This window comes from Chenopodium quinoa, unplaced genomic scaffold, assembly GCF_001683475.1.
Source record: "Chenopodium quinoa cultivar QQ74 unplaced genomic scaffold, ASM168347v1, whole genome shotgun sequence".
Taxonomy (NCBI): domain Eukaryota; kingdom Viridiplantae; phylum Streptophyta; class Magnoliopsida; order Caryophyllales; family Amaranthaceae; genus Chenopodium; species Chenopodium quinoa.
In genome coordinates this window covers 3657346-3679161 of record NW_018745000.1, presented here as the reverse complement: position 1 = coordinate 3679161, position 21816 = coordinate 3657346, and the positions used below count along the sequence as shown (strand labels likewise).

Here is a 21816-nt window from a genome sequence, read left to right as displayed (position 1 = left end):
GGGTAAGCATTGCCTTGCTAATGGCTCTAAGCCACTCTTGGTTAGACAATCGTCGCATCTAATGCATCTTTGACGATGTATCTCTTTTGCCACGGTATGTGAGGACTCCTCACTCATGCCGATGAGTTAAACGAAAATCAACGTGCACACCCAGTGTGCCTTATGCCCCTTGGAGAAGTGATGGCACCTCGCTTTGGCGTAGCCTACCATTACTCTCGTTCGGTTAGTAAGTGTAGTTTTGGAAAGGCAAGTTTGACTCAATATTTTTAGGGACCTAGGATTTCTATGTTGGTTGATTTAAGTGAATTTAACTAATCATCGCAACATCAAGAAAACCTAAACATGCATCTAACGAATAATTCACACATATATATATATAGGCATAAAATATAAAGCGAAATTATAGATGCATATTGGCAACTAGCATGACCCCTTAAGATCTTCATATCTTCAAAAGGTCTTCATTTGCAATTCAAGGCTTTGTCTTCCAAGATACGCCGTCTTCAAGACTTCACCAAACTTATGCAAAAACTAGTGTCTACAACTAGGAATGATCAAAATAATAAAGTACAAAAATACTTAACGGTGCGTAGACCGTATTTAGATTTACAAAAATACATAACGACACGTAGTCCGTATTTTCTATCCTAGTCGGGTCCCACTAGTTGCCATTTCATAAAACCTGTAAGAGAGAGAATATATGTATTCCATTCATCCATTCACTATTTGTGAATGGCCCATGCAATTTACAAATTAAAACAAAATAAAATGCATTTAAACAACGCGCGCACTAGTAACTATTCTAGGTGGTTAATCCGATTAACACGCCTAATTAAAACTAGTCAAAGTTGTTTAACCAATTATATAATTTACGTCATTAATAATTGAAGCTCCCACTAAATTCCGCATTTCCTTAATTAATCTAATTAATTAAGTCGGTAGCACCCAAACTTGTCAAAATGAAATTTTGTCAATGCCGCTCAAAACCGAGGCCTAGCCTCCCAAAATTTTAATTAAAATAAACAAAATTAATTAAAATAGATAAAACGGCAAAATAAGCAACATCAAGCCTACTACGGCTAGACACCTCACCGCACCAAGCATACACACACGCCAAGACCACGAACACACGGCCCACGGCACACGACCGCGAGCTGCTGCCACGGCACAGCCGCGTGTGTGCTGCCGCAGCCCGCGTGTGCTGCTGCCTTGCGTGGCAGCGCCGCGCGTGTGGCCGCAATTAAGGTGGTTCTGCCACCTTGGCAGCCACATATGGGCTGTTGTGCAGCCCGGCTCGCCAAGGTGATGCATTGCCTCGTTTTGCGTGCCACGGCCTCGGGATTTGATCCTTTTTCGCGAGACAACAATAATTAATTCTAAATTAATTTTAGAACTAATTAGAGAGCAAAATAAAATTTTAAACAAGTCTAACTTAATAAAATTTTCAAAGTGCAAATAACCAAAATAATTCCAAGAACCATTCTTAATTAAATTGGTTTATCTTGGTGCAACATAAAATTGAGGCAATTTCTCACTTTCAATTTAATCAATTTAAATTAAACTTGAGAATTTGACAAAGTAAAGGGAAGTTGGAAAAATATGAACTTTAATGTTCAAATGAAAATTCCAACATCTAAATTTTGTGAATCCTTGAAAATTATATCTTCCAACATGAAGATAACCAAATTTCTATCACAAAAATCGAAACTTTATGTTTCCAATCAACTCAAAATGATTAAAACATCAAAGTTTAACACAAAATAACACGGAATTTAGTGGTTTTTAAAGTTTCAATCACTTATTCACAAATAAAGATTGAATCTTTAACACTTAGGAAGCCTCAAAATTAAAACTTTCACATTAAAAAGCAATTAGTTTGCAATAATGTGAAAATAAATCAAACTTTAAGCATCAAATACTACCAAGTAAGTGTGCTTTAAGGGGACATAAAAAATGCAGAAAATAATGCAAATAATCAACCATATAATCAACAATTTATGCCATTAATTTTAAGGTTAGAAAAGACTTAAAATTTTTCGTAAAAAACGAAAAACCCCTCGAAACATGCATTTCTAGTCAGAATTTGGCTAAAACACAGACCCCTTTGGGAGAAAAAACCTTTCCAGAACACGTTTTTCACCCAAAATTCACTAGTCTTGGGCGAAAATCTGGGTTCTGGGCCAAAATCGACATTAAAACGGGATTAAAATAAATAAAACCGAGCTACTAATCTAATTAGCAACTTAAACCAGAAAATTAAGCCAAAATAAACCTTGAAAAATATGATTATAAAAATAAACGAGCGGGGCTCCGATATCGCTGTTAGGGTTTGGTGAGACCGACTCACCGCGGAAACAAACCCCGACCCAAGGAACCGCTCGCAATAATTAAAATCATAAAGCATAAATAAATAAACACAAAGAAAAGATAACGAATCTTACCCTCGAAGCGAGCTTCGCCCAAAAACCGGGGCTCTTACTTGAAAGCTACGAGCACGTCAAGCGTCGCGCCTCCGACGGTATCCACCCACAAAAAGGCGAACACAACTTTAAGGTCTACTACCTGGGGGTTAACGAGGTCCGACCAAAACCCGAGTGTTATATGAGTTTGAGAGTTTTTCCAATATTATGGAATGCTCTATTTAACTCCCACTCAAGCATCATTTCCAATGCCCAAAGTTGGGTATTTATAGGGAATGATGGGAGTATGAAAATCTCTCCCATCAATGTGGGACAATGAGATTTTCTCATTTTATTTTAAAGCTAAAATAAAATTATTAAGCAAACTAGTAATAAATCAACAAGTGTCAAGCATACATGAGAGAGTAGGTGAGGACCACTTGGAGATGGGGACCAAACTTGCTCCCCACTCTCTCCCTCACCTTGTGCCACATGGCAACCCACTTTCTCCCATATTCCAACCTTCCCCTTATTCACGGCCCTATGGCCCGAGCCAATCCACGAGCCAAGGCCGAGCCCGGCCCGAGCCCAGCCCGCGGCTGCGGCTGCTGCCGTGGCGCGGCGCGGCTACTGTTGTGCCTAGCCGCGGCTGGCCGTGGCTGCAGCACGGTGCTCCAGCTCGTCTTGCCCTTAGCATTCGGATGCTCGGGGCACTCCGATGCTAGGGGTATTTTCGGGAATATTGTTGATTTATTATTATTTTGCGCGTCTCGTCTTTTATTATTTATACTCGACTTCCGACGATCAGTTTCGACGCTCTAAGCTCGAATTACCGATGTCTAATTATTTAACACTCGGGCGACGAATTAATTTCTTCCGAATTAATTCGTCGAGTTGGTTCGCATATATTTGCTTGGGTGTGACCTGAAGGGTTCAGTCAAGATTAAGCTGTAATATTAATTATATTAATATTACTGATCGGAAGCGGCCTCCACCCAGGCATTCCGATCACTTGACCTTGCTGAATATATTAGCTTTCTAATAATTCTGAACCCGCTATCAGAATAATACACTTGTTCGAAGGAAACCAATCCTTTCAGTTTTATATAATAACAAATAGAGAACGGTTGTTAGTCACAATTGTTCTCTTTTCCCTTCATAAATTTGTACACTAAGGAAGGAATAAAGAACGGTTTAGGACACTTAACCGTTCTATAATGCATTACAGTAGAGAACGGTTAAGTTAGATAACAGTTCTTTAATTTTTTGTTTAAATCCAGCCATAATAATTCGAATTACTTTTGTCCGTGTTTATTATTGTATTATTCCTGTATTTTAATAATCTATATTATTTTTGTATTTCATTTAGACCTGTATTTGTTGTATTCCTGTTTTGTATCTTGTACATTTATCCTATAAGAAAAATTCCACATTTTCCATGTCAAAAAAATTCATGATCCTGTATACGTGCAATATAAATTTTTGTATAATAAAATCAACAAAAATATTTCCAGATATGACGAAAGCCATCAGAATATACTTCATATATGTAATTTAAAACATCGAACCACAATTAAATTGAATCATTCATACAAAATTTGTACTATACAAACAAATACGTGAGTTAAATATCAAAACACCTTTCTAGTTAATGTTGATTGAAAAAAAAAAATTATGCTTAGATATACCAATACCATATTGATCTACAATTCACATAAATCGTCGTTCTTGTCGTCATTTGGTTGATGGTATCCGGTAACATATGAAATCCACCTTTTCCTAAGCTCGTCGATCATTTGTTGAGAATATGTAGGAGGAACTTGCTTAAAATACTACAAAAAAATGTAAAATACATACATATTAGTTAATAATATACAATAACTTCATCTAATTAAATATAAATAAGCATATCCTTTTTTTTTATCTAAGTTCGTAAGAATATATACTATCCAAAAAGGCTGCTCATAATACACATAACAGCCATATGCATAATAGTTTTTGTCAAGCATGCCTTATAAATTTTTTAGCAATCTCACAATAGAGATACTAGTTCATACCAAAAGCATTGCTTCCTCCACTTGTGGGATTGAAATTTGTCAAGCCAACTTTCATGGATCAAATTTTGCCTTCAGTGGAACTTTAGAACTTCTTCTATCACCCCTTCTGCCATTTATATTGTTCTTTTGTTTAACTGTCTGAGATTTGTCTACTTTGAAAATAAATATGAGCCGATATCAGTCAATTAAACTACAAGAACATCATTGAGACAAGGAATAAGCTTACAAAAAAACTTGAATCCCAATCCTCATATGCCATAAATAAATTAAAACAGTACAGACATCAGATTCATGCTAACTATTTTCCACACCAGACATAGTCAAGAAAAGAACCACGGTTGTTGACTGTTTATCAGATGACTTCACAGCAATGATAATTGATAATTGCTATCTTGCTGCACAACACACCAAGATTTAGAAAAAAAAGAAGAAAAGAAAAAAAAAAAGGAAAACAACACAGGTGACTGCCTTAATTAACCTACATCACCTCAAGAACCTTGTAAAGACATTATGTTTGAAAGTTGCAAATCATTTCTATTGCTTGCAATAATTGTCTAATCTCCAACCTAGCTGCATACGAATCATCTATATTTTACTCATTTCAACATTAGACCCCTTAAACTACCTATAAAAGATCACCCATTTCAACAGTAGTGCTTCCTTCTGTTCTGTACACATGCCTTAGATAGTTGTTTTAAAAACAATGGATTAAGCACATTTGCACAATGCAAGTCATTAATCTGTTCAACAGGCCTTACAACTCATTTTTCCCAGCTCATGAGCATCCCGATTGCCATCACGTTTCACAAAAGAAAAGGAACAAACACGACACCTAGCAGCTAAATTCAGGATATTATTCACTACCAAACCAAACTAAGTAGGCTGCACATCTCTTTTCTTCAAGGCATTGCACAGCTTCAAGCAGTCAGTTTCTAAACACAGGCTGAAAAAACCCAGGTCCAGGGCAATCCCCAAGGCAAAAATCATCCAGAAATTCAAGGAAATTTAAGCAAAAATCACCCAGAAATTCAAGGTAATTCGGCCAAAAAATCGACCCAAAAACCGACCCAAAAACCCCAGAAAATCGACCTAAAAACCCCAAAATATCGACCCAAAAACCCCAAAAATTCTACCCAAAAACCCCCAGAAATTCGACCAAAAAAATTTCCACAAATTCTACAACCAAACCGCAAGAATTTGAGCACTAATAAAACCCCCAATTCGAGCATTAAATAAACCCCCAATTTCAAGCAAAACAACAAAATAAAACCCTAAGAAACCCCAGGAATTCGAGCATATTCGATTATGGGAAAATTCAAGCAAATTCGAGCAAAAAATTGAGCAAATTCGAGCATTAATTCGAGAAATTTCGAGCAAAAAAATCGAATCAAAACCCCAGGAATTCGTTGAGTAAATTCGACAAAATTAAGGGTAATTCGATTGAACTTACTGCAATAATTCGGCTTAAATATTTACATACAAACAATCGATGAATTTATCCCAAAAACAAGAACTTTGAAGGTTTTTTCAATCACCTAAAATTCGAATTTTACAAATTTACTTCTATTTCCTCCATAATTCGAATGTTACAAATTTACTTCAATCACCTACTAATTACTTCATGCAATTAGATTGACAATTATCATAATCCAATTATTCTACCACAATAAAAATTCGAACCAAAAAAATATCTAGCCTACCTCAATTTACTGGTGGCTCAGCAGCCATGTGCGGTACTGTAGAAGTGGAGCGGCGGTGCAGTAAGCGGCTGATGAAAGATTTGCTATGGAGGTTTGATGAAGGTTTAATGAAGGTTTCACATTTTTTTTATAGATGAATGAGAAAGAGAAAGTGATAATCGCTTCAATTTTCCCTTTTAGTATTTTGGGTAAAAAAAAATTTACGGAAATTTCTGTAATTATTGTGTATGTACATATATAATTTCCTCCTAATTAAAAATAATAATTAATTAATATAATACAAAACGGTTGTCAAGATGACCGTTCTATATCATTTATAATAAATTATTATTATTTTTAATTATTTGAGTAAATTGAAATACAGGACAGTTAACTATGCTAACCGTTCTATATGTATTAACATATAGAACGCCTCTTATATTAAAACGATCTATATTCTTTTGGAGAACGCCTACCTTTAATAACCGTTCTATATTTTGCGATCTCTAATCTATTTTTTGGTGTAGTGTTAGGAACTTGTAAACCGTTCACGAGGTGAAGGTTACACCCCTTAACGATCCATGAGATCGCCAACTCCATAAGGTCTTGAACCAAATAGGGTTTGGGGATAAGGGAACGAATTCAATCTACAAAAGAAGGGACCCGCCCTATAAAATAGGCCTCTACTTTATTCTACTCGTATTCATGTGCGCTTTTTGGCTAACATGCAAACATTATATTAACCTTAAACCTGTTCATCTATGTTGGTTGAATATTAATGCACAAATAAATCAATTATTGGCGATCACTTGAATTAAAATCATATTAGCCTAAACCAAATTATTAATTATCTTATTAAGCGTGATTCAAATACAAATTCCCTTTAAACATGCATAAAAGGCGTGATCAAGAAATAATAATAAATATATCAAGCAACATAATAATCATAATAATAATAATCAAAATAATGTTAATAATAAAGCTTAAATATAATAGCAAGATCCTAGGCATGATACTAACAAGATTAATAACAAATCCTAGCATGTCACTAAACATTAAAGATCAAATCTTTAACCCTAACATGATACTAACATGGTATTAGAAAGAATAAAAGGCACCCTAAACATGATTCTAGAAAGCATTAAATAACATCCTAACATGATACTAGGAATCAAACAAATCTAAGCATGCTTTCTACATTAAAATAAAATAGGGAGTAAGCTAATTACTAACTTCGAAGCCTCGTACCTCTTTCTAATAACAAAATACGTACACGCATTAGTAAACTTCAATATAAATAATAAAATCAAAGAATTAAATTAAATAATTGAAAGAAAGAGAAAAAAAGTTGAGACTGGATTTGGGACCAAGCCCTTAGAAATTATCAACCTTTCACGTCTAGGGCGAAGGCAACTTCGAACTAGGCTAGGTATTTCTAGATCTTGTGTATGCGGTATTGTGTTTGTAAAAAAGCTAGTTTAGAAAGAGAGAGAGAGAAAGAAAGCATGTATTGCTCAAGAGAGAATAGAGAGAATTGGGTGATTGTGAAAATAAATAAAAACGGAGTTTCGGGACCTTATTTATAATAAAAATAGTCCGGAAAAGCATAGAATTTGATAAGGAATAAAACTACAAGTTGTCGCCGCAAAACCACTCTGTCGCTTGGCGACAGGCCTGTTGTTTGGCGACAACCTGATTTTCACGCGCTTTCCACGCGAAATCCAATATTTAACGAAATTTGATCTATGGAATCCGTATAGAACCTAAAATAGTATTTTAATAAAATAATAAAATAATAATATTTTATTCCAAATAAAACTCATCATAATATAATTATTAATTCTAACTCTATTAGGATTTAAAAGAACTTTCTAGAGAATTCTAGAAGACTACAATTAATCCTAGTAATTTTAGGAATAATAATTAATACTAGACCCTCCTCTAGATCATTGGGCCGCATATAAAGAACAAATTGGGCCCAGTTTAGTATTTTGGCCATAACTTCCTCATTATTCATCGGAATTGGGCTTATAATATATCGTTTGAAAGCTCTTTGCAAGCCCCATCCAACTACACTATTATTGGACCCTTTTCACGGACAAAACTAAATTGTATTGGCTATTTTTATAAAATAGAGTTGTTTTCAAGACAGAGAGAAGGAATTTTAATAAAAAAAACTAACAGCAACACTTGACTTTCCACACTTTCACTTCATTCGATTATGGTTCGACGCGAAAGGTATTCATCACTGGGTTTGGTTTTGGGGAGACACAAATGGGTTTCTACAAGAAGAAATCAATAGAGTAGACTATATTAGCAAGGTAAACAAATGGAAACATGTTATATTAACAACAAGTCGTGACCGACTCAAATCCTTGGCGCCATTAATTTGTTCATCTCAAATGATTTAAAAATTCTAAATCACTACTCCCTCCAAAACTAGGTTGCAAGTGAAGCCTATTTACACAATATGGGTAGTAGTTGCAAGCGGTTGCAATAATTAAGTGGGGAGCACCTGCCTCGGGCACTAAGTCTATATAAGGAAGGCAACATTATTGATTTATTCCATAACTAAAGATCAATCCCATTACCCATAGTTACACAATCTTTCCTTACACCTCTTTAATAACCTCAAGGTTCCTTGAAACAACTAGTTATGGCAAGAAGGTTTACAACAACCAGTGGAGGCCAAGGTCTCATGTTTTTTAAACCACCAATGGGAGTAGAGCCGGAGATGGACTTCACCACCTTTACTTACCTATTCAAAGACCACGCTGGTGGTATTTACACTGATATTTCATTGCCTACTATTTCTACCCTCATACTTAACCCTTCTACACCAAACAACAACCAACTTAACAACCTTTTAATGACAGAAGAAGGTGGTTTTTCACGCCACGCACACTTGCCAAGTATCTTAGATATATATCCAAATCGGTTTGAATTCCACGTATTCTTAACATGGTGCCTTAGATCACTGCCCTTAGGGTCATTCCATCCACCTCATATACGACCGGCTTTACATGTCCTCGCCCTAAGCCTGTAATAGACATTGATGGAACATTTTTTACCCTTGACATCCTTCCCCTTCGCCTATCCATAGGTACCTACACGGATGCATTTCAATTGCTTAAGGTGCCTTCCTATCCTCATGTGTTACACTTAGTCATAACGTTTCATAGGCAGTGTAACATTGTTCCTAAGTTCCATAACGTAGACTTCATAACCTTCCTTAGGAACTTTGTTCCCCTTGGTATTCGGTCTCCAGCCGAGTCATTTCCAGAAGACATAGTTATTTCTTGTTGGAATGTTCGTGGCTTAGGTAGACCGTCACTTGTTGATAATTTTTTTTCGACTATATAAAAAACATAGGCCTAGCATTATTGTTATGCTTGAGATAAGGCAAAGCTATGAAAACACAATCATCTTGGTGAATAACTTACCAAGGACTTATACGTTTGCATATAGACTTCCGATAGGACTAAGCGAAGGAGTTGTAGTGCTATGGTTAGAAGATAGCTTACGCGTTGATCAAAAGCGTACATATGATGATGTTATCAAGATGGATATGTACTTTAAGGTTTATTCTCTACTTTCTTATATAATCAATACCTTTGTTCGAAGCCAAATTTTTGCAAATAGCAATTTTTTTCAAGATTTATCTAGTAATTTTACTTCGTTGCAGGGCCATGTTGTGTCACGCAAGCGCCTCTCAATGACTTTCAACTAACGAAGACCCTTTATCTAACGGAGTTTTTCGTGGGGAGTTATAAGCTTCTTATTTTTAATTTCAGCTTTAAATTTTCTGGTCTTAGTAAGTAATATGTTTCTCAAAAACCTCCATGTATTAGTGCTTTATAAGAAGAGGGAACGATAATGTCATGTAATCCTACATAAGTTTCATTAATTATTAAATAGTCACGTACTTTAGAATGCTAAATATTGCTTTCCCCCCTCTTACTTACTAAACTTTACTTGTTAATGTACGGATTCATACAGTTACATATTTTGCAATCAATGGAAAATGAAATTATATACATTTACACCTAAAGTAAACTGGCGACCTCATCATTAAAGAGTAGAATACGAAACCATAAATAAACACAATAGACTCTCATCAGCCCTAACCTACTAGCCATTAAAAAAACCTTGGACAAAAACCATAACACGACATATACAAGGAAAATGACGATTAAGCTATTAATCACATAAGTTAAACGAGTAGTACTCTTGTTCAAATTAGTCCTAATTACACGTAATTGATCTTTCAAATCATACAGATCTTGTTGTAGGTCCACATTCATACATTTGTATTTACATAATTTTAGTTGAACTTTGTCTAGTCTTCACCCAAGGTCATCCATTGGCTTCTCTTCCTCTTCAACCCAAGCAAAAAATATACAATCCTTGTTATAATCCTGGTACATCAATAGCATAAGTAACGAACTAATGCAATGAGGGTCATAAAACATTATGTTATCCAATCCTAATGTATTTAATTAACATAATATTAAATACAAATTAGAAAATTATCTCTTACCTGCCAAAACGGACATGCATAATGTTTTGGGTGTTTTTGTCCCTTGGGAGAGTTACAACACGAAGACTGATCCGGCGGGAGCTGTACCTGCAAGAAAAACGAAGACACCGGTTGGTTAGTGCTCCGCCTCCGACGAACAAGTTAGTAACTTGAAGGGAGGGAAAAAGGTGCGGAAATTTAGGTGGGTATCTGCTCGGATTCCAAGCTCAGATGTCTCTATCACAAGGACTGTATGTAATAAATGGTAAAACGTGCCCTCAAAAAGAGGGACATCTCCCCATTTATAGGGTCCTTGGGATTTGTGCCCCTGATTAGGTCACTAAACCCTAATCATTAGTGGGTCGCGCCGCTTTGCGGCTTTCTCGGGATTTGGGCCTGAAGGCCGCCCCCTAATTTCTAGAGTGACACGTGTTAGGCAGGGATTGGTCCATTTTGGGCCATCCCGAGCTGACACGTGTCATCCCCTGATTGGACCACGTGGCAGGGTTAAATTACCCTAAATATTTGCCCCTCACAGATGTGACGTGGCACGCCAAGTGGCATCTGTGACACGTGTCACGCTCCGATTGGTGGTAATTTTATCATCAAAGAGTAACCGTTCACCTTCCGTGTAAATTACGAAAATGCCCCCGTATTTACCTTCCATATATAGCCGTTTACCCTCATAATTTTGTACGTTCACAAAAATTTTCTAGAGAGAGAACTTTGAGAGAGCAGAAGTCATCCGTTTGAGTCAGGCGCAAGCAAGGAAGCTCGTACTCCATCAACCCAGCCAGACTCGTCTGTCTTCAAATATCAAATCCAAAGGTACCGTCTCTGCCTCTCTCAGCTCTTTTTCTTGTTTCACCGCTTGTACATATTTCTTGCAATAAATGGATGCATCACCAACACACACGGCACAGTCTATGTTAGAGTCCAGCCGGTCACCTAGGACGGCTGAGTCTAGGACTAGGATTGCCGTCTCGGGGTGTTGGGACCACCCTTTGCCTTGGATTCCAACCATTTATGTGTCTGTGAAGGACACAATGGCTCGGACTATGCAGACGACCACCGATCCGAACTACAGAAGCGAAGGCTCAAGCGGCCAAACACCTGAGGGAGAAACGTCTGGTCGGGGAGGCCAGACGGCTCTGGAGAGATCCCCTCCGCGCGCCCCTTCAACTCCCGCAGATTCCTTTCTGGAAGAGTGCGACCAAGTCCGCGATGAGGCCGCCTCAGCCCCTGTGACCCAAAATGAGGAGGAGATGGAGAGCGACAGCTCCGCCTCCACCTCTGAGAGCAGCGACGATTTACCCCCACTTGAGGATAGCGAGGAAGAGGAGAAGAAGAAGTGGAACGAGAAGGAAGATCCCTTCAACATCCATGTCTTCGCCAAGGACCGGATCCAAATGGAGGAGAGCTTAAAAAACTTTACGCAGATGCACCCGTTAGGAGACGGGTATAGAATAAGAGTGCCGCCTGAGAACGGCACCATCGCCTGGGAGGATGATCAGGAGAACGCCAACAACTACTTTCGATGTAATGAGGCGGCGTTCAAGGCTGGTTTTCGCTTTCCCCTTCACCAGGCGGTGAAGGTAATATTGAGAGGCTACGGCCTCGGAGTCTGGCAACTTACCCCCAACTCTTGGACAAACATTTTGGGGTATGTTGCCGCCTGCGAGTTCCAGGGGCTCAACCTCGGCTGGGAGGCTTTTGCTAGTATGCACTATCTTAGCCGAAGCCAAGGCCGCTGGAGGGCGTGGTACACTCTAACCACGCATCCCCAATACATGATGACCTTGGACAAGGTCTCCAAATTCGACGGCTAGAAGCACAGGTTCATCCTGATGTCCGCTCCCAGCAGGCGGGAGAATTATGAATTCCGCCTGTACAATAAGAAGCCCGACTTGATAGGCCGGAAGTGCGCTCTTCCCCGGATCCCAGAGGAGGATTTTGACAAGATCATTGAGGCAGACTTTTTTCGGCCTCACAGATGCGACCTTGTCAACCGGGGAACTGGATCCCCAAGAGCGCCTGGTTTAGGGACGAGTGTTTCCTAGCCGCCTGCGGGCTAGGACACGTGTTTACCAAACGTATGCGCCTGAGTTTATATCCGCCTGTAGTGTTTTTGTATCAGAATTGATTTAGGATATTAATCAATCTCTTTCTTTTTGCAGAAGAAGCTTTAGACATGCTGCAGACGGAGAAGACTCCCAAGCGGTCCTCTGCAGTCATCCGCAAGGAGCTTGCGGAAAATGCTGCGGCCGCACTCAAGGCCAAGGTAAAAAACGCTTAACCCTCTCTTAGATTGTCCTCAAAGATTATTTTCTCCGGATGCTAACCTTAACTTGGTTATTTTCTCAGGGGGAAAAGGTTGGAAAGACGTTTGAGAAGAATCTCAAACGGGCTAAGGAGGAAACTCCCTCCGTTCTCAACAAAACCAAAAAATCCACCTCCGCTTCAACCCCTGGCGCCTCAGCTGGGAATCAACAGATGCGGATAGCGGGGCGAAACGAGAGGGTAGGCGGCAGCCTGGGCCTCGACCTCGTCAACCCCGTATCAGCAACCGGGGGGTTCACCACGCCTGCAACCGGTTCCCGCTTGGCCGGCTCTGAAGGTAAGAACTCTTTTGAATTCCCGCTTGAGCTGGGGTGGCCTTTGCTGGTGAAATCCCACTCCCAACAGACGTCATCCTCAGACGGTCGGCAACAGATAGGTGCTGCCTTAGTTTTGCATTCATCCCGTATTGATTATGGTGCAGATCAATCTCCTCGCTGGCCAGACGTCCAGAAGCATGCCAAGGCCATGCTTGACGCCGTCCGGAAGAAGGATAATGATAACGTCCCGGGGATAAAGACGTTCAATCTTGAACGCATTCTATCCCTTCTGGCTGAGGTAAGAGACTTGACACTTTTATTTTTTCCAAGTGCTTTACCCAGCCTGCCATACTAATGCCACTTGCTTTTTTGCAGGCTATGCTGCGGGTAGATGGGCTCAAGCGTCCTTATTCCTGAAACGGGAAGAGGTCAAAAGGGCCAAGAAGTCCGCCACAAACGCTAATAATGTTTCTTTATACTCAACTATCATAAATGAACCTGAAACTAAAGCAATCATAATGACACATGCGTCTAAAATCCAGCAATTAGAGGCGGATCTGAAGACGGCCAACCAGCGTGTGAGCGACGCTGAGACAGCCCAGAAGAAGGCGGATGAGGCCCGGAAAAAGGCGGATGAGAGCGCCAAGAAGGCTGACGAGGCGCTCAAGAAGGCCGAAACGGACCTTGGCACACTTCAAGGTGTTTCTAAAGAGAACACCAACCTAAAGACCAAGATTGAGAGGCTGGAGAAGGAGGCTGCTCAGGCGCAGACAAACTTTGCAGCAACCCTGGAGGCGGAGCAAAACTGCCTGGTTGCTGAGAGTGATGCGGACAATGACGCCCGCATGAAGATCGCTTGGGCTACCTTGTACCCAGACACGGATTACAACTTTTAGGCACTGGCTCACAGTTATGCCGAGTATGTGGTGTACTTGAGAGATAGAGGTGAGCCAGAGCCTGAGTCCTTTGATGCCTAAGTCAACTCCAACAATGAGCCCCTCATGCCTGAGCTACCTGGTCCAGATGCAGCACAAAATATTCCCTTAGATGATGAGGAAGTGGACCAGGAGGCACCGCCTGTAGGCAAGAAGTGATCTTTCAGCGGCAGTATGCCAATCTCTGTTTTTATTTTTTCTTTTTTGCGGCAGTATGCCAAAACTTACTTTTCCGGCCTGCGTGCCTAGTATCTTTGTATTTACCGGCTATGGAGCCGGGTTAATTAACAGTTTCTCTTTTCTCCCAAACGGGGTCCGGTTAACATTTGATCCACTACAACCGTTTGGTTGGGTGGAATTTTATGGAATGCACCGACTGAGTCGGTTTTGATCATTTTGCGTTTGCGTTTGAATTTCAATTTTTTCATTTTTGCCTAACTTATCAAAAGCATGCGGCGATGTTTTGAATAACTTATCAAAAGCCTGTTGTCCTTGCCCCTGGACGGCTGCGTGGTTGGTTTCAAATGGAGTTGGTTGATAAACTTTGGAACGTCTGATGCTGCAAAGAGCATGATACGTTCATAAGTCAATCAATTGCTATAGTGATTGCCCCAAACCAAGTGCACAGCCGTAAACCAACAGGCGTTCCAGTCTCTAACCAGACGGAGTTTGTCCGTCTTGGTGGAGATTGCATAGCCATTGCACAATTCTTTTGCCCAATTGGGATAGCAAGTTAGAACTTCAGCCGGTGACCGACTGTTGCCCCAGGGCATCCGGTATTCGGTAACTTGATCGTTCTTCACAGATCATTCTGGTCAGACGGCTATGAGACCAATTTGGTCATGCAATTTTTGTCGTCTGCATAGATACGTAGAACCGACAAATAGTCTGTTCTCTGCGACGATTGCACCCGAAGGGGTGTCGCCGGACACCTTTGTCCATGTTAGGACAGGCGATTTTATAAAATGAGCAACCATCCGGCCATTTTAGCCTTTGGTCCTGTTTGAGACTGGTTGTATAGCCACTAAACGTTTTGGTGCTTAATATTTAATTGGAGCATTGGCCGAACGTTATTGAATTACACTAAGTGTCAAACTTAGTTAGTTAAACAGAAAATCCGTCTGGGTCATTACCCAGGCAAACAGACAATTATTAAGTCAAACTTAGTAAAATAAATAAAGAATCCATCTGAGTACTACCCAGGCGGTTAAGCAGCTGTAATCTTTACTAGGTGTCAAACTTAGTTAGTTAAATAAAGAATCCGTCTTAATATTACCCAGGCGGAAAAACAAAACCAGTTTGCAAACAAAGTCTGAATTCTCATTAATTGACTCATTGTTTACAAAAAATTTACATTCTCAGAAGTATTACTTTTTCAAATTGTCTACATTCCAAGTTCTAGGCAGGCGCCTGCCGTCTGAAGTTTCCAGGCGGTAGGTGTCGTTCCTTACTTCTTCATAGATCCGGTAGAGGCCTTCCCAATTTGGAGTTAGCTTTCCCAGCTCATTGGACCTATCGGTTGCCTCCATTTTTCGTAACACTAAGTCGTCAACTTTCAAGGGACGCTTGTGTACTTTCTTGTTGTAGGCTCTGGTCATTCTCAGATGGTAAATCTCATGACGCAAGGCGGCATTGCCCCTACGTTCTGGGAGTGAATCCAATGTCAGGCGCATTGCTTCCCAGTTTGCCTCTTCATCATATAACATGACTCTGAGAGTCGGCTCGTAATGTTCGATGGGCAAGACGGCTTCAGCACCGTAAACCATGAGAAATAGGGTTTCACTGGTTGCCCCCTTTGTTGTTGTCCGGATAGCCCATAGAACATGGATTAACTCTTCTGCCCACAAGCCACCGGCTCTTTCTATTTTCTTATTTTCTTCTTAATGCCGTCTGAGATGAGTTTGTTGAAGGCTTCAACTTGGCCGTTTGCTTGGGGCCAGCCGACGGATGCAAAACAGCTTGAGATCCCTTGATCTCCCAACCAGGTTTTTAATTGAGGCGTCTCAAACTGAGGACCATTATCAAACACCATAGACATAGGTACCCCATACCGGGTGATAATGTTTTTCCAGATGAAGGAAATTACGTCTGAGGTCTTGATGTTCTTTACCACCTCAACCTCCACTCACTTGGTGAAATAATCCACAGCCACCAAGATGTAGCGCTTTCCGCCTGGAGCAGGCGTGTAAGGACCTAGGATGTCCATGCCCCATTTTGCAAACCGGATAGGGATGTGGATGGCCGTCAAATCCGTAGCCGGACGGTGAATAAGTTTGCCATATTTTTGGCACTTGTCACATTTCTTCACCAACTCCTTGGCGTCTGCCTCAAGAGTGGGCCTAAAATAATGTCTTCTGGCTCTGACGGCTAGGGACCTGCCGCCTATGTGGGAGGCGCAGAATCCTGAGTGCAAATCTTCGAGAACTTCCTTCCCCTTTTCTGGGGTGACACACTTCAACAGGGGCTTAAGAAACCCCGCCTTGAAGAGTTCTTCGTTTCTCAACTCGAAGCTTGCAGCTCGCTTCTTCAGGACGGCTGCTTCCTGTGGCGAATCAGGAAGTGTACCGTCTGAAAGATAGGCCCGGATGGCATCCATCCAGGTAGAGCTTCGGTCCAGAATTCCAATGGGATCTTCATAGATGCTTCTTTTTTCCAGAACTTCCCAAAAGACTGACCGAGGCGTATCATGGCAGGCGAAAGATCCCAGTTTTGACAATGCATCCGCCTGGTTGTTTTCCAACCTAGGCACTTGATTCAGATGGAATTCCTCAAGTGCCCCAGCCTCTTCTTTGACTGCCTGAAGATATTTGATCATAGCCGGATGAGTTGCCTCATAGCTTCCCTCATACTGGCTAAGGACCAATTGGGAATCACAGTAGGCGTCAATTTTCATGTCCCCTGCCGCCTTACACATACGGATGCCAGCTAACAGGGCTTCATATTCCGCCTCATTATTAGAGGCTTGAAACTTGAAGCGAAGTGCATATTCAAATCTGTCCCCTTCAGGAGACTCGTAGATTACGCTTGCACCACAGCCGTTCTTTGTAGAGCTCCCGTCTACATACACTTTCCAAACCTGATCAAGATTATCCGGAGCCACCGGACAAGTCATTTCAACAATGAAGTCGGCAAACGGCTGAACTTTCAATACCTTTCTTGGTTCGTAAGTGATTTCAAGGCTTTGCATTTCAATAGCCCATTTCAACATTCTCCCGGATGACTCCAAGGTAGACATTGGCCGCTTGAGTGGCTGGTCGGTGTAAATCACCACCGGATGTGCCAAAAAGTAAGGCTTCAGTTTTTTGAATGCCATATACAAAGCAAGGCCAAATTTTTCAACCATGGGGTACCGGAGTTCAGCATTTTTTAGAACATGGCTAATGAAGTAAACCAGGAGCTGCACGCCGTCTCGCTCAGCAAGGAGAACGACACTAAGAGCATGATCTGAGACGGCTAAATACATGTACAACGTCTCCCTAGGCAAAGGACTGACTAACCTAGGTAGAGAATGCAAATGTTCTTTCAACTTCTGGAATGTCGCCTCAGCATCATCCCCCCATTCAAACCTGGTCTTTTTCCTGATTGCTTGGAAGAAATAAAGGCATTTGTCGCCTGACCGGCTGAGGAACCTCCCCTAGGCGGCCAGGCAACCGGTGAGTCTCTGAACTTCCTTTACAGAGCGGGGTGACTTCATGTCAATCACCGCCTGTATCTTTTCGGGGTTAGCCTCTATCCCCCTTTGATCAATCAGGAATCCGAGAAACTTCCCAGACTCAACACCAAAGGCGCAATTCTTTGGATTCAACATGACCTTATGCCGCCTGAGGGTGGTGAATGTTTCTCGGAGATCCCCAAGGTGATCCGTCTGTAGCTTGGATTTGACTATCATATCATCAATGTACGCCTCCACATTCCTCCCAATTTGATTAATGAAGACCGTATTAATCATTCGTTGGAAAGTGACAGGCGCGTTTTTCAAGCCAAACGGCATCACAGTATAACAGAACAACCCTTGATCAGTGACGAAGGCCATCTTCTCTTGATCCTTTTTCCACAAGGGTATCTGATGGAAGCCGGAGTAGGCATCCATAAAGCTCATCAAGGCGTGGCCGGCTGTAGAGTTGACTAGACTGTCGATCTTTGGGAGCGGGTAACTGTCCTTTGGACACGCCTTGTTGAGGTCTGTGTAATCAACACACGTGGTCGTGGGTTCGATATCCACAGACGGCGCCAAATGTTTTGGGTGTTTTCGTCCCTCGGGAGAGTTACAACACGAAGACTTATCTGGCAGGAGTTGTACCTGCAAGACAAACGGAGACACCGGTTGGTTGGTGCTCCGCCTCCGACGAACAAGTTAGTAACTTGAATGGAGAGAAAAAGGTGCGGAAATTTAGGTGGGTATCTGCTCGGATTCCAAGCTCAGATGTCTCTATCACAGGGACTATATGTAATAAATTGTAAAACGTGCCCTCAAAAAGAGGGACATCTCCCTATTTATAGGGTCCTTGGGATTTGTGCCCCTGATTAGGTCACTGAACCCTAATCATTGGTGGGCCGCGCCGCTTTGCGGCTTTCTCGGGATTTGGGCCTGAAGGCCGCCATTTTCCCCCTAATTTCTGGAGTGACACGTGTCAGGCAGGGATTGGTCCACTTTGGGCCATCCTGAGGCTGACACGTGTCATCCCCTGATTGGACCATGTGGTGGGGTAAAATTACCCTAAACACAGAAAAAAATTTCCCTTCCGATGAACCTTTCTGCGCTGTGCAAATCTTTACATCAAATTCGTGTTTACAAGTAATTTGGCTAGCATTTGGAGAAGGGGAATCCATGTGAGTTTTATTGATTAGGGTAGATGATTTTGTTATAATATGAAAATAGAGGATGTGGATTTTATTTGGGATTAACTTATTTTCAGTTTTTTTTTCTTAAGAACGTTAAAATATAAGAGTCCACAAACTAACCTGGATGTTGTACACATGTGTGAAGCTTTCATAGGAAGCTAACCATTTGTATTAGTATATTAATATTATAGATTGTTTTGTAATTATGGTAAACGTATTTACATGTAATTGCATTTTTTCATATAGGTGAATAATATGTGCACAAAAGTCAATGACAACCACCTTATTATTTGTACAACATTTATTGTCATAGGAAAATTACCAGCTAGAGTACGTCCTATTTTTTAATTGAAGCATACCAAGTTTAATAAATTGATGGAAAAGGTAGGGAAGGTTGATAAAATTTAACAAAATAACCAAATTATCAACGAAATTGTTCTAAGGTTGTCGTATTGGATATAAATACCTCAGACATGAAATTAAATGTTTTTAGTGATAATGATTTTTGAAGTAATTAGAAAATGTTAGTAATTATTGTCTATTACATTAGTTTTGTGTCCTAATAATAATAGTAATAGTAATTAACCGAGATAATTTATAAATAATATAAAATTAACTTATATTTTTTACATATCTACAAGCTCAATTTAGATTTCACAGTTTCACGGATGCATCCTTGCAAAAAAAAAACCTAAAAAGCGTTGTCATATTCAAACAACATGAATACGACGATTTTAAAATAAAGTTTCCAATCATTTTCACAAATTTTTTGTCCACACTATTTTGCCCTTTTTTATAATTTTTTTTTATTGCATTGTATAGTATTCGTTGAATAAGAGTGTATATCCTAACTTATTATTTACTGCACATATTTATATCCAAATGGCGAAGACATAACACATATGTATGTTATTGACAATTTTATCCTCGTAATTTAGAAAAGTACAAAAGATATGCCATTTTCATTCCTCATGTAATGGAATATAAAAGTAGACAGGTTGGTAGTTGCTGCGGTAACTCATTAAGGAGGGTGGCTTGATTTTGTGAAGATTCACTACCTTAGTGAGATAACACGATCGGTGGCAGTTTTGCTTATAAGATTTGCTACTTATGAAACCAAATTTTCTTCAACAAATGTTACTTACTAATCGGATAGTATACCGAAATTGTTAGCAATTACTTGAGTAATGTGCCAACCATCGTTTTAATCCTTGTATAGATATAACCCCCATTGTGCACAATATTTGGGAGCTAAATTGTTTGATTGAGGACAAAATATCTTAACATATGATTATTTGGTTTTGCTCCTAGACCACATGCTAATATAAACCTTATTCCCTTAACTTTAGGTGGTCATAAGAAGATGAGTACCATTTATTGTGCAAAATCAAATTTTGGGATCCAGCTAAGGGATTAAGGTGTTTTATAATCTGTAATCTATTTACTTATTTTTATTTTTTTAAATTTCTAATACTTTAAGTTCTTCACCTTTACATTTATATCAAATCTACATACTAAATTAAATTAAAAACCTACGTTTTTTCTACCTAAAAAAGTCTTGTTTATATCTATAAGCGATCAACCGAAAACATCTATAGCATTTTGTCTTGCTGTATAAAATCAATGATATAGTATTTATAGATTACAAATTATTGGGGCCTAAACAACAACTACAAAAATAGGACAATTAGACATATAAGATCATTTAAAATGAAAATTAAACACGTAAATCTTGTGTACCAAAAGACAAACTACATAACTGATTAAAAGAAAATGCAATACATCCTACATCTAATGAAAAACACAAATGGATTTGCACAAATGTTCTATAATTTTAACCAACCCATTAAATTGTGTTTTTTTTTTATATATATTTTTCCCTGGGCAACCAATTAACATGTTATACTTGTAAGGTTTGCAAAAAATTCTAGTTTATCTTAATTTTTAAGACATCCAATTTATATATGTACAGAATTCGTAAAGTAAATTATTGCGAACATTTTAAGGGTACAAACGTCTAAGATTTACCATAATTATGAAGAATACCTCGGTTTGAAATTTCACAAAAGGAACTATGCAAGCTAACTTTTACATATTTATGACCCCGTACTATTGCCAGCATACTGCCACTTACTGGAGGACTGGAGGTTGCGTAATTTTTTGGCGGCCATGGAAGACTTGCAGATGTACTCTTTGATAAGCAGATAAAATCTAAATAAGATTTGTTTAGCCTCAATAAATTTCATAATAAGTAGCAGTAGGTAGTTGGGCTAATAAAGTTCCACTTCAAACTTGATATGTTTTTATATGCCTATTTGGCTATATGTAATTCTGTTTGATTATTTACATTGTTCTATCACTATATTGTATAATAAAAATTCAGCAAACCCTTAATTTGTATGTAATTACATTTGGATGCAATAATAATTCGAATTTAGGCACACTCAGGAAAGTAGGCAAATTCAGGATTCTTGTGTAAGCTAAATATCATTCTCTTAAACTTCATTTTTCCAAACTTCACAAAACAAATTATCTTTTGACACATATCAAGTGCGTCACGAACGTCATTTGTTGTTCACTAGGTGTCTAGGAACTTGGCCTCCTTCATTTTATAACTATAGTATTTTCTTAGATTGTATTTCTATACATTGCCTTGTCACTGTGCGTCCGTGCATACAAATAGGTAAATAAAAATTTGCCTATTTATTTGGGACAATTACTAAGTTTGGTGTGGGGCTTATGAAACCAACTTTGATTCGCTATTGTATTTTTGCTAAACTTACTCACT

General features: G+C 39.5%; 1 long non-coding RNA gene across 2 annotated transcripts; it reads right to left on the bottom strand.

Annotated features, from left to right (window-relative positions):
- Window positions 1–3916: 3916 nt before the first annotated feature.
- LOC110707506 lies at window positions 3917–6336 on the bottom strand. Of its 2 annotated transcripts, none has more exons than XR_002508512.1 (3): window positions 6157–6336; window positions 4457–4608; window positions 3917–4231 (listed from the first exon to the last, which is right to left on the bottom strand). It is a non-coding gene; the product is annotated as an uncharacterized LOC110707506 (long non-coding RNA). The 2 variants fall into 2 exon arrangements; XR_002508513.1 differs by having other exon boundaries at window positions 4457–4605.
- Window positions 6337–21816: the final 15480 nt, after the last annotated feature.